Source organism: Phascolarctos cinereus, unplaced genomic scaffold (genome assembly GCF_003287225.1).
Source record: "Phascolarctos cinereus isolate Bilbo 61053 unplaced genomic scaffold, phaCin_HiC Scaffold_2;HRSCAF=192, whole genome shotgun sequence".
NCBI classification, from domain to species: Eukaryota; Metazoa; Chordata; class Mammalia; order Diprotodontia; family Phascolarctidae; genus Phascolarctos; species Phascolarctos cinereus.
In genome coordinates this window covers 36,576,991-36,588,729 of record NW_027555625.1, presented here as the reverse complement: position 1 = coordinate 36,588,729, position 11,739 = coordinate 36,576,991, and positions in this window count along the sequence as shown.

The following is an 11,739-nucleotide window of genomic DNA, read 5'->3' as shown; positions in this document are numbered from 1 at the left end:
TTTCCATTTGTCCAATTCTAGTTTTTAACAGATTGTTTTCTTTGGTTAGTTTTTATACTTCCTTCTTCAACTGGCCAATTGTGTTTTTTAGGGACTTGTTTCCTTCAGCATACTCTTCTGTTAGATTTTGTACTTCCTTCTTCAACTGGCCAATTGTGTTTTTTAGGGACTTGTTTTCTTCAGTGTACTCTTCTGTTAGTTTTTGTCCTTCCTTCTTCAATTGGCCAATTGTGTTTTTTAGGGACTTGTTTTCTTCAGTGTATTTTTTTTTCCAACTGGCCAATTGTATTTTTGAAGGACTCTTTTACCTCTCTCATTTGACTATTAAAATCCTTCTTGAGCTCTTCTAAGAAGGCTTTTTGGGCTTCAGACCAGTTCATATTCCCTTTTGTTGTTACAGATGTGGGTTTGTTGACAATGTTGTCCTCTTCAGAATTTCTGTCTTGATCTTCACTCTTCCCATAATATGATTCTATGGTACATTTCTTTTTATTCATGGTGTTTCTTTATTCCCTGGCCTTTAAAGAGATTGAGCTCTCCTGCTGGGGCACAGAGGGCACTGACCCAAGCTTCTTGTGTTGGGAGCCTAGGTCTTGGTCACTGGCTTTGCGTTCTGGGGGCCTCTTACGCTGGGATTTGGAAGCTGTAGGTTTCTGGCAGCTTACCTTGTGTTGGGCTGGAATCAGCAAGGCTGGAACTTTCAGGCAATTCTAGGTTGCCTGCTTTTCCTTTCCTTTAGCTTTCTTCCGCTCCTTTTACATGGCTGCTGCAGGATGTTTATCTGCCTGGGGCCCCCTGCAGTGTTGTCTCCCTGGGTTCTGCTAATGCACGGGGAGATTCCTTTGCAGTGGAGTGCCAAGGCTCCTGGTGGTTTTCTGAGCTGGTTTCCACCGGTTCCCCTTGGCCTCACTGAGGCACTCGGAGGTCCAGGTGTTGGTGTTTGCTTGCTCTACCACCTGGGCTTCAGGATTTCTTCAAAATTGGAGGCTTCAGGGCTCCTACAGCTCACCTGGTGTTGGGTTGGAATCAGCAAGGTCGGGGCTTTAGGAAACCTTTAGGTTGTTTTCTTCACCTCCTTTCAGATAATGCCACAGGGTACTTATCTGCCTGGGGCCCCTTGTTTTTGCTGAGGCACTGGGAGACCTGTTTGCTGGGCTACTGCACTGCTGCTCCTTGTCTTTCTTCTAGTTCAGGTGTTCCAGGGTTTTTTTTTTTTTCTGGGCTGTTATTTTCTGGGTTTTCAGAGGTTGATAGGGGGAGAGTGAGAGCAACTACCTTTTCACTCCGCCATCTTGGCTCCCGGAAGTGGTGAGTTCATAATTTTCAAAAGGCAGAGGAAGAGGCAGAGAAGAGGAATGCAGCAGCTCTAGTCTGTAAAGGAAAGCAATCTGCCTCAGAGAAGGGATGGAACAGAGAGAGATGCTATGGAGACTGATCACATACATTTTATTATGCACAGTTGGCAGCCAAGCTGTGGATAATGAATGGGTGAGGTGTATTCATGTATGAGTGTGTGTGTGTGTGTGTAGGTGTGTGTGTTTGAATTTTGGGGGTGGAGATAAGACATATTCAAATATAACCAAAAAAATAAAACAAAAATAAAGACTTATCTGGCAGGGAGTTGAATTATTTCAAAATAAATACTCTTGGAAGGTTATCACCTGTGTTAGTACAGTAGAAGCTGCTCACACCTCTACTTTATTCTTCCTTTTTGCAAGAAGACTACAAAGGAAAATCCATGAGAATAGCAGTAATAATCACTAGTGTTTATTTAACACTTTAAATTTGCTAAGCCCTTTATAAATATTAACTCATTTGTTCCTCATAAGAACCCCATGAGGTAGGTGCTATTGTTATCTCTATTTTACAGAAGTGGGAACTGAGGTAGACAGAGGTTAAGTGACTTGTCCAAAATCAGACAGTGTCTCTGGCTAGATTTGAACTCAAGTCTTCATGACACCAGGTCCAGAGCTCTGTCCACTGCACCACCAAGCTGGTGTTATAAGTTCATTGACTTAGAGCTGCAAGTGACCTGAGAGGTCAATGAACCTCTACCTTCTCATTACAGAGGAGGAATAAGGGGCTCATGGACTCTAAGTTCCTGCACAAAGCCACACTAGTGATGCCCAATGTAGGGTCAAAACTCAGGCTTACAACCTGGGTGTCACTCTGAACCCCTAACTCCTGCCCCTTTAATCAGCAGTCAAGTCTTTGCATTTCTACCTAACACCTTTCTTATGTGCTCCCTTCTCTCTTCTGACAATGCTACCACCCTGGTTAACCCCCTCATCACTTCATGCCCAGGCTATTGCAACAGCCTTCTGATGGATCTCCCTGCCATAACTCTGTCCCTGATCCAGTCCATCTCCCTCTTAGCTGTTCAATTGATCCTCCTCTATCTAAGGTCTCTTCACATCAGTTCTCTATTCAATAAATTCCAGTGGTTTTCTATTCCAGAATCAAATATAAAGTCCTATTCGGTTTTCTAAACTCTTCCTAACCTGGCTGCCTCCTACCTTTCCACTCTTTCTGCACTACTTTAACACACCAACAACCTATTTCCTGACTCTGAGCATTTCTACCCGTTTTGCCGCATGCCTGGAACTCTCTCCTTTCTCCTGCTCATCTCCTGACATCCCAGACTTCCTTCAGGTCCCACCTAAAATCTCATCTTCATTCAGGAAGAACTTTCTCCCCATCCCCTTGATCCCAGAACTGACCTTTTGCTGATTAACTCCAATTTGTCCTGCCTGCATACTGTTTGTACATAGCTGGGTGCCTGTTGTTGTCTCCCACTGACTGGGTCCTTGAGAGCAGAGGTTGATTTTCCCTGTCTTTGTACCTGCACCACTTAGCACACTGCCTGGCATACAGAAGGTGCTTAAGAATGCTTGATAACTTACTCTGAATGACTGTGAATGAATGAGGACGTGGGTGCAAGGTCGGTTCTTGTTCAGTCATTTCAGTCATGTCTGACTCTTTTGTGACCCCATTTAGGGAATTCTTGGCTGGGATATTGGAGTGGTTTGCCATTTCCTTCTCGAAATCATTTTACAGATGAGGAAACTGAGGCAAACAGGGTGAAGTGATTTGCCCAGGGTCACACAGCTAGTAAGTGTCTTCCTGGGTTCAGGCCTGGTCTCTATCTACTATGCCACCTAACTGCCCTAAGAAGAGTATAAGGCTTGGATGAAAATAAGCCAAAATTTGTCATTCTTAGTAAAACCAGAGCTTTTGCTTCTCCAATGTAAACATGAGGGAGAGAGTGAAGAATTTTGAATGGATTTGGAATGTGTAGTCCTTCCACTTGCTTATCTCCCTCACACATTCCCAAATCCCCTGACTACCAGGATTACTCTTAGCTCTCTTGTTGGGAGAATGTAATGTGTGAATGAGGTGGGGCCTGGGATGGGTGAAGGGTTTGGGAGGAAGCCAACTGAGCTCAGTGCTGACAGACAGCAGTCACTGCTCTGACCTAAGGTTAAGCAGCTGTGCCCTGAGCTAAGGCAGCCAAACTTTCCCTGGAGATTTTTGTTCAGAGCTGGAGGACTGTGAGAGGTCAGCTGTAACGGTGCTGACAGTAATACAGTCTGGCATCTTCAGCCTCCACAGTGCTGATTATGATACTGTAGTCTGTCCCAGACCCACTGCCACTGAACCAGGCAGGGATCCCAGAGGGCAGGATGTCAGCAGCACAGATCAGGGGCTTGGGAGACTGTCCTGGTGTCTGCTGACACCAGGCCGAATTATTGCTAGCACCCTGATGGGCTCTGCAAGACGTAGTGACTTTCTCTCCTGGAGAAGCAGACGGGAAGCTGGAGTCTGAGTCATTGCAATCTGCCCTGTGGGAATCTGTAAAGAAAAGGAAAAGCCAGAAGTTACCAAGAGTTTAGCCAGCTTTCACTCTACGGTGTCTAATTATTGATAAGAGAAATCTTTCAGGAAAATTGACGGTGGTTCTTCAGCAATGACTTCCTGCTGACAAGGGGCATAGAGCTGTCCCTAAGGAAAAGGGGAAACAGAGGGGTGAGGGAATTGTTGTCCGAACTTGTTAGCAGGGGAGTCCACGGTGGAGAGCTCTATACCAGGCACCCCAGGAGCTGAAGATGGAGTTTCTATATAGGGGAAGACACAAAGTACACTAATCAATTACACCCAGGTAAACTCTCTTAAATGCAGGTGGGCTGTGAACCTACAGAGCAATTCTTGCAAATGGCAGAAGTAAAGTTCTAAGAACAGTCATAGCTGGCATTGTTAGTATCACCTGGTACACATGCAAATGTCCACAGGGGATAGGGATGCCCCATCTGATCCTATTGGACCTGTGGAGTTGGTCCTCATCTTTTTATGGGCTATATAGCCAATTCCAGTGGAGAAGTGATCACTCCCAGCCCAAAAGCAAGATGTCTCAGTAGTCATGTTTGAAAGTTGACATACCCAGCAGTCACACATTCCCCCCTGCCCAACAGAGTTCCCTATTTGAATCAATGCAGTAGACTCCCAGTTGTGGGAAAGCAGGCCTAGTTCTAGACACGAGGTGGGAATCAAGGATAGGAAAAGGAATGTCTCTATGAGTAGAACCAAAAGCATAGGAATAGAAAGCAAAATGGAAAAACGAAGCAACGGAAAAGAAGCACTCAACCATCAGCATATTATGATGGCCTTTTGTCTCTTTTGAGGAGAACTTTCAGGTCCTCGACTGGTTCACAGATGTACTGCTCAGGCTGCCCTGCGATAGAAGAGACAGGTTTCATTCAGGACATATGTGTCCAGTTAGGGACTTCAAACCTCACAACTGTAGGGATTGTTAAGAAGGGTTGGCCCCTTCCATTTTACCCCCAAAAGGTACAGTACCCTGTGGCTTCCAAAATTTTAAATAAAACCATATCTCCTGATCTAACTGATAGGGAGAAAAGGGAAACTGTTTTACATGGCTTGGGGAGGTGTAAGTTGCCATAGGTAGACAATGCTTTTCATGCTTGCCTCTAGGTGAGGGAATACTTGGTCAGAAGTTGGTGTTCTGAGTCTATGAGAATATCAGCAGTTAGGAAGGGCCTGCCATACATGAGTTCAAAGGGGCCAAGTTTGATATCTGTTTGAGGGGTCATGTGGACACGAAATAGGGCCACAGGGAGAAGTCACATCCAGTCCTGCCAGACTTCTAAGGTCATTTTAGTCAAGGTGCTTTTTAGGGGATAGTTCATTTTTTCAGCCTTGCCCAAGGACTGAGGATGCCAAGCGGAATGAAGATGGTAGGTTATGTCTAACACCTCGGCAACTCCCTAAGTGATCTGGGAAGTGAATGCTGGTCCATTACCACTTTATAAAGATCGAGGGAGCCCAAATCTGGGAATGATCTCATTCAAAGGTACCTTAGTCACTTCCACGACTTTTTCAGTGAGGCAAGGGAAAGCTTCTGCCCAATTTGTAAAGGTGTCTATTAGCACTAAGAGAAGCTTAAAGCTTCTGCAGGGTGGCATGTGCATAAAATCTTGTTGCCAGTACTTGCCTGGGAAGGACCCTAGATTTTGGACAGGGGTAAGGAGAGATGGGCATCTTACTGCTCCTTCAGGGTTGCTTGGGCATATATAGAGCAAGACTTGCAAACCTGCCTAATTATTTCTTGCATTTTAGGTCCAGTAAAGAGCGGTTTCACCAGATTGTAAAGTGCATGCTTTCTTAGATGTGTAACCTGGTGGAGTCCAAAAAGGAGCTTCCACATTCCAGATCCTGGGATCACTAATTGACCGGAGGGTGACTTATACCAACCAGAAGGGGAAAGTTCAAATCCCTTAGCCTGATATTGTTGGTGTTCCTCGATGGTGTATTGAGGAATGAAAGTGGAGGTACCCTGAGGTATCAGAGGTGTCATCCAGGCTGATTCCTGAGCAGCAGTAGCCTTGTCTGCCACTCAGTTTCCCACTGCCTGTTCCGACTCCCCCTTCTGGTGGCCTTTGCAATGTATGACTGCCACCTCCTTAGGAGAGTATACTACCTGGAGAAGGTACAGAATTTCAGTCTCATGTTTAACAGAAGAGTTCTTTGTGGTCAAGAATCCCCACTCCTTCCCAATAGCACCATGGGCATGTAAACATGGAAGGCATATCTGGAGTCTCTAAAGATGTTTACCCTTTTGTTTTCCCCTAATTCCAAGGCTCTGTTGAGAGCTCAGCCTTTTGTGCAGAAGTCCCTGAAGGAAAGGACTTAGAGTCTGTAGCGCCCTGTAAGCTGATTATTACATAACCAGCTCTCCTCACCTCTCCTCCTATAAAGCTAGAACCATCAGTATACCATTTCTCATCAGGATTAACAAGCAGGGAGTTCTTTAGTGTCAATGAGACAATTAACAATCTTACCCACAACATTAACCTTCATCCGAGGTTCAGCCACAGAGATGTTGAAGGAGGGAGCCTCGCTTTCTCCAGGGGCGGGTCATTCCAACTCTTGAGGATCCTGGAGCTTGGGGAGTTAAGGGGTTGAAGCTCAACCTTTGAGGTTGCTATGAGGACAATCTGGCTTCCAGTGGCCTTCCTGGTGGCAAAGGAGACAGGGTCTGGATGTCCGCCACTTAGAATTACCCTTCCTAGGGCATTCTCTTCACCAGTGGCTGGTTTGTTTTTTTGGTTTTTGTCTTTTACAGTGGAACCAGTTACCACCTGACACCGCCCCCCCCTTTGGAAATTACTGCAGCAAGGAGCTGAGCTGGGTTCTTGAATATTGACTGGAGCCCAGCGATCCTTCTCATCTGCCTGTGCCTTGTCCCTATTATTATTAAAGACCTGAAAAGTGGTCCCCATGATCTCCTTCTAGAGAGTTTAAGGGCCCTGTTCTTATTTCTGAAGCTTTTGACAAACAGCTGGAGCTGACTGAGAAATAAAATGTGTGCTCAAGAAGAAATAAAATGCATGCTTAAGACTATGGCTCCTGTGGAGGATTCAGGATTCAAGTCAGCATGCTTTCTTAGAACCTCTCCCAATCTATTCCTAAAAATGACAAGGTTCCCATTTGGCCTTGTGTAATCTCTCTTAATTTGGGCTAGGTCAGACATTGAAAAAGGAACATGAACTTGGGTACTGTTCCCTTTGAAAACAGGTGTTCTCTTAGAGGGAGTATTAATAGGAAGAGACTGAGGGGGGCTTGGGGCTAGCGGTGCTAAAAAGGAGGTCCTCTGTCTGATATTTAAAGGACTTAGTATTGGGTGGTCGGGAGAGTATATGAGGGAAGCTAAGGGACTCTTTAGGGTCTGGGTAAGTGGGGCAAACTGGGATAAAGCTTTGCAATAGGAGGGACAGAAGGTTTTAAAGGTAGGAGGTAGAGATCTAGATTTAATCCCATACATGACTGGATCACCTAGAATGTCAGGTTTGGGGTTTGGTGCCTTCTCAGATTTGGGGAGGTCAGGACCGAATTGAGGACATGTGAAGAGCATTTTACAGGATTTTCCCTCCCTCTGGCAAAAAAAAAAAAAAAAAGATCTAACTGCAGAACAGTATTGTCCTCTAGGTTGTATTGTGGCCAGGATGTAAAAGATGAGATGCTCTCTCTTAAGGTCCTCCCTCCCAAATTTCTCCCCAATGGCTTAAGAGGCAACTGAGTGGAGCCTGTCCTGTGTCCAAAATCCTGCAGCCCTTTGCTGCCTCTTCAGCACCCTAAAGAGAGGGAGAATAACAAGTTTGATATTAAGTTGCATGGAGAAGTGGTGGATTTCCTCCCAATAGAGATCTTCAAGCAGAGACTGAACTATCACTTGTCAGGATTCCCAGGCAAGAACACTCTCCTCTTTTTCCTTGTTTTCCAGGGCTAAGGCTGAGCATGAAAGCTGGCCCTGAGCTTGGCATAACAATGGTCCTTTGTGCTCATCCTCTAGATGAACTCTCTTGCAGCTAAATCACACAACTGGAGGTCCCTGAGCTGGGGCAACCACCAGTAAGAACCACATCCCAGTCATGAAACCCTGCTACGTATGGACTTGTCACTGGGTAAACACGGACTGCTGTTGTTACAACTCACTGCTTGATTCTTTGTCTAGCCACTGGTATATACACCAAGGCTTAGCCTCTCTACCTTGGGTCTCCTCAGTCTTAGAGCAGACCCAGGCACATGTATTTAATTTCTTTCTTCCAATGGAATAAAGAAGGCTTTTTGCCTATAACCTCTTGTTTAAAGTTGCACGAATGTGACCTTTATATATAGAAGATAAATTTTAGTAAGAAAGATAGTGTTCAGTTGGTGGGAGTGAGCAAAGGAGGTGTGGTGAGAATGCTTTTGCCCTTTGCAGCCAAACAGGAAAAGTCTAATCCCTTCTCCATATGACAGACCTTTGTATTCTTTTTTTTTAATTTAAGAAGTTCTTTATTTTTTCTTTTTTAAAATTAATTAATTTATTTTTAGTTTTCAACAATCCTTCCAAAAGCTTTTGAGTTTTAAATTTTCTCCCCTTCTCACCCCACCTCCTTCCCCAAAATGGCATGAAATCTGATATAAGCTCTACATATACATTCCTATTAAACATATTTTCACACTAGTCATGTTATAAAAAAAGAATTAGAATCCAGAAAAGGAACCACAAGAAAGAAGAAAGAAGACAAAACAGAAGGAAAAAAGGAACAAATAGTATGCTTCAATATGCATTCAAGCTCCATAGTTCTTTCTCTGGATGTGGATAGCATTTTCCATCATGAGGCCTTTGGAGATGTCTTAGATACTTGCATTGCTGAGAAAAGCTGTCTATCAAAGTCAGTCATCGCACAATGTGGCTGTTTCTGTGTACAATTCTCCTGGTTCTGCTCACTTCACTCAGCATCAGTCCATTCAAGTCTTTCCAGGTTTTTCTGAAGTCTGCCTGCTCATCATTTCTTATAGCACAGTAATATTCTGCTACATTCATATACCACAACTTGTTCAGCCATTCCCCAACTGATGGGTATCCCCTCAATTTTCAATTCTTGGCCACCACAGAAAGAGTTGCTATAAATATTTTTGTACATGTAGGTCCCTTTCCCACTTTCATTATCTCTTTGGGATACAGCCCTAGAAGTTCTATTGCTGGGTCAAAGGGTATGCACATTTTTATAGCCCTTTGGGCATAGTTCCAAATTTCTCTCTAAAGCGGTTGGATCAGTTCACCAACAATGCATTAGTGTTCCAATTTTCCCACATCTTCTCCAACATTTATCATTTTCCTGTTTTGTCATGTTGGTCAATCTGATAGGTGTAATGTGGCACTTCAGAGATGTTTTTATCTGCATTTCTCTGATCAGTAATGATTTAGAGCATTTTTTTTCATATGACTAGAGATGGTTTTAATTTCTTCATCTGAAGACCTTTGTATTCTTGAAGGCAGCTGTCATGTTCCCTCTCAGTCTTCTCTTCAGGCTAATTATCCCACTTCCCTCCACTTATCTTTTGTCATGGAGTCAAAGCCCTCCACCATCCTAGCTGCCTTTCTCTGGGCACTCTCCAGCTTATCAGTGTCCTTCTTAGATCATAGCACCCAATACTTGTGAGTAATTCAGATGTGCTCTGACTAGGGGAATGGGACCACCTCCTTATTCTGGGAAGCTATGACCCTCTAAATGCAGATTAAGGTTACATTCACTTTTTTGCCTACTACATCCCACTCCTGAGTTGTTTTGAACTTGCAGCCTCCAGGTCTTTTTCAGAGCTGTGAATAATCCGGTATTTCCCCCATGTCATGTGGGTGAAGTTGACTGTTTGTATCTGAGTGTGTCCTCTTTGAGAACAAAAGACAAACATTAACAACAATGTGAGTGCCAGATTTTCCCATTTTGAATATCATCTTGTTGAATTCAGCCCATTGCTGTAGACTGATAAGAACGGTGTGGATCCTGACTCCATCAGCCAGTGTTATCTATTCTTAGCCTTGTGTCATCTGCAGAATTGATGTGCACGCTATCTATGTCTTTATGCAAGTCATTAATCATAACGGCACAGAGCTGAGCACAGGGCCTTGGGTACCACACTGGGCAATATCCTGCCACGTTGATGTGAAACCATGAATAACTTCTCTTTGGATTCAGACCATTCAACCAGTTCTGAATCCATTTGATTGTTATTAATCTATATTTTCCCCTCTTCTCCATAAAAAGAATAAGAGATACTGTGACAAAAACTTCACTGAAAACATAAACTATATCCTCAGCATTCTTTTTACCTGTTTGCTTAGCAATCTTGTCAAATAAAAAAAAAGGGGGGGGGCAGCTAGGTGGTGCAGTGGATAGAGCTCTGGCCCTGGAGTCAGGAGGACCTGAGTTCAAATCTGATCTCAGACCAGACACTTGACACTTCCTAGTCACTTAAGCCCATTGTCTAGCAAAAAACAAAAAAAGAAACAAACAAAAAGGAAATGAAGTTAATCCAGCATGATGTGTTCTTGTTGAAGCCATGCTGACTCTGTGTTCATTCCTTCCCTTTCTGCATGATCGCTACCCACCTCTTTAATGATCCATTCTAGAATTTTCTCAACAATCAAAATGGAGCTGACTGGCAATAAATCGTTTTCAGACTCTGCTCTCTTATTGTTCAGGAAATGTGAGAAAGCATTTGCCTCTTCAGTATTGTGGCACTTCTCTCATTTTCCATGATCTTTCAAATATCTCTGACAGTAATTAGCAATTACATCTGTAGTTTTTCCCAGCCAAATGACTTGAATTAATGAAGAGTGGCTGGATGCCCCATTATTGTCTACTTACTTGTCTTGGGCATCCACTCTGAAGCATTTCTGTTCTGAAATTTCAAGTACAGATGTCACTCTTCTTTAAAGAGAAAACAAAATAAAAATAAAAATCGAGGTCTTCACTGTGTTGTCAGTTATCATCCCTTCTCTTCTTTGGGCTTTCTTTTTTCCCAACATGACTTAACATCAACAACAAAATTATCCTTGCTGTCATCCTCAGTCTTCCTTACCAGCCACTGCTTATTCTGAGTTTTAACGTTCCTGATACAAGTTTTCTAAGACCATACAATACTCGTATATTGATTCTTTCCCATCTGGTCTTGCTTCTGTTGTGCATACATTTCTTTTTTTTCAGTCAAACCTGGTTGGTGAGTTTGCCATGGACCATGTCTGTCTGGACAAAATATTATTTTTCTATTTGATTGGAATTTTTTCTTTCTCTCTTCATCGCTGAGCTTCTCCCATCCCTTTTGGCTGACCTCCCCCAAATGCATTTTATTCCATAGGACTGCACCTCTGAACCTTTTCTCTGAACCATTTCAAATTTGCTTCCTCAAAATCTAGAGTATAGTCAGATTATTTTCTTTTTGTACTTTGAGGTTTAAGTAAAAGATTTTATAACATCAAGGTATACGTTCTCCTATGTTGTTATTGGATATTAAAATATATTTTCAATTAGCAAAGATTCTGATCAATTTAATATGAAATATACATTACAATATCAAAATTATAGCTTAAGCACTTTTCTTTCATCACATTTAAAATCATTCCAAGGTCCATGTGCAACTTTACATTCTGAGAAAAAACTTTTTGAAATATAATTTTTTACACTTGAATGAAAAATCATATTTTCTATATCTCAACAGCATAGGATACGATCAAACGTACCTCCAGCGATCAAATGTACCTGAATTACATTAGGAAGAATTTATAGCGTTTGTCTTTCAGACAAACGAAGGGGAGTGAAAGAGTTTTATTTTTAAGAGTCACTTAATCACCTTAGGTTTTTGCCTTTTTTGGATGAATCTTTTAACAGGTTAAAA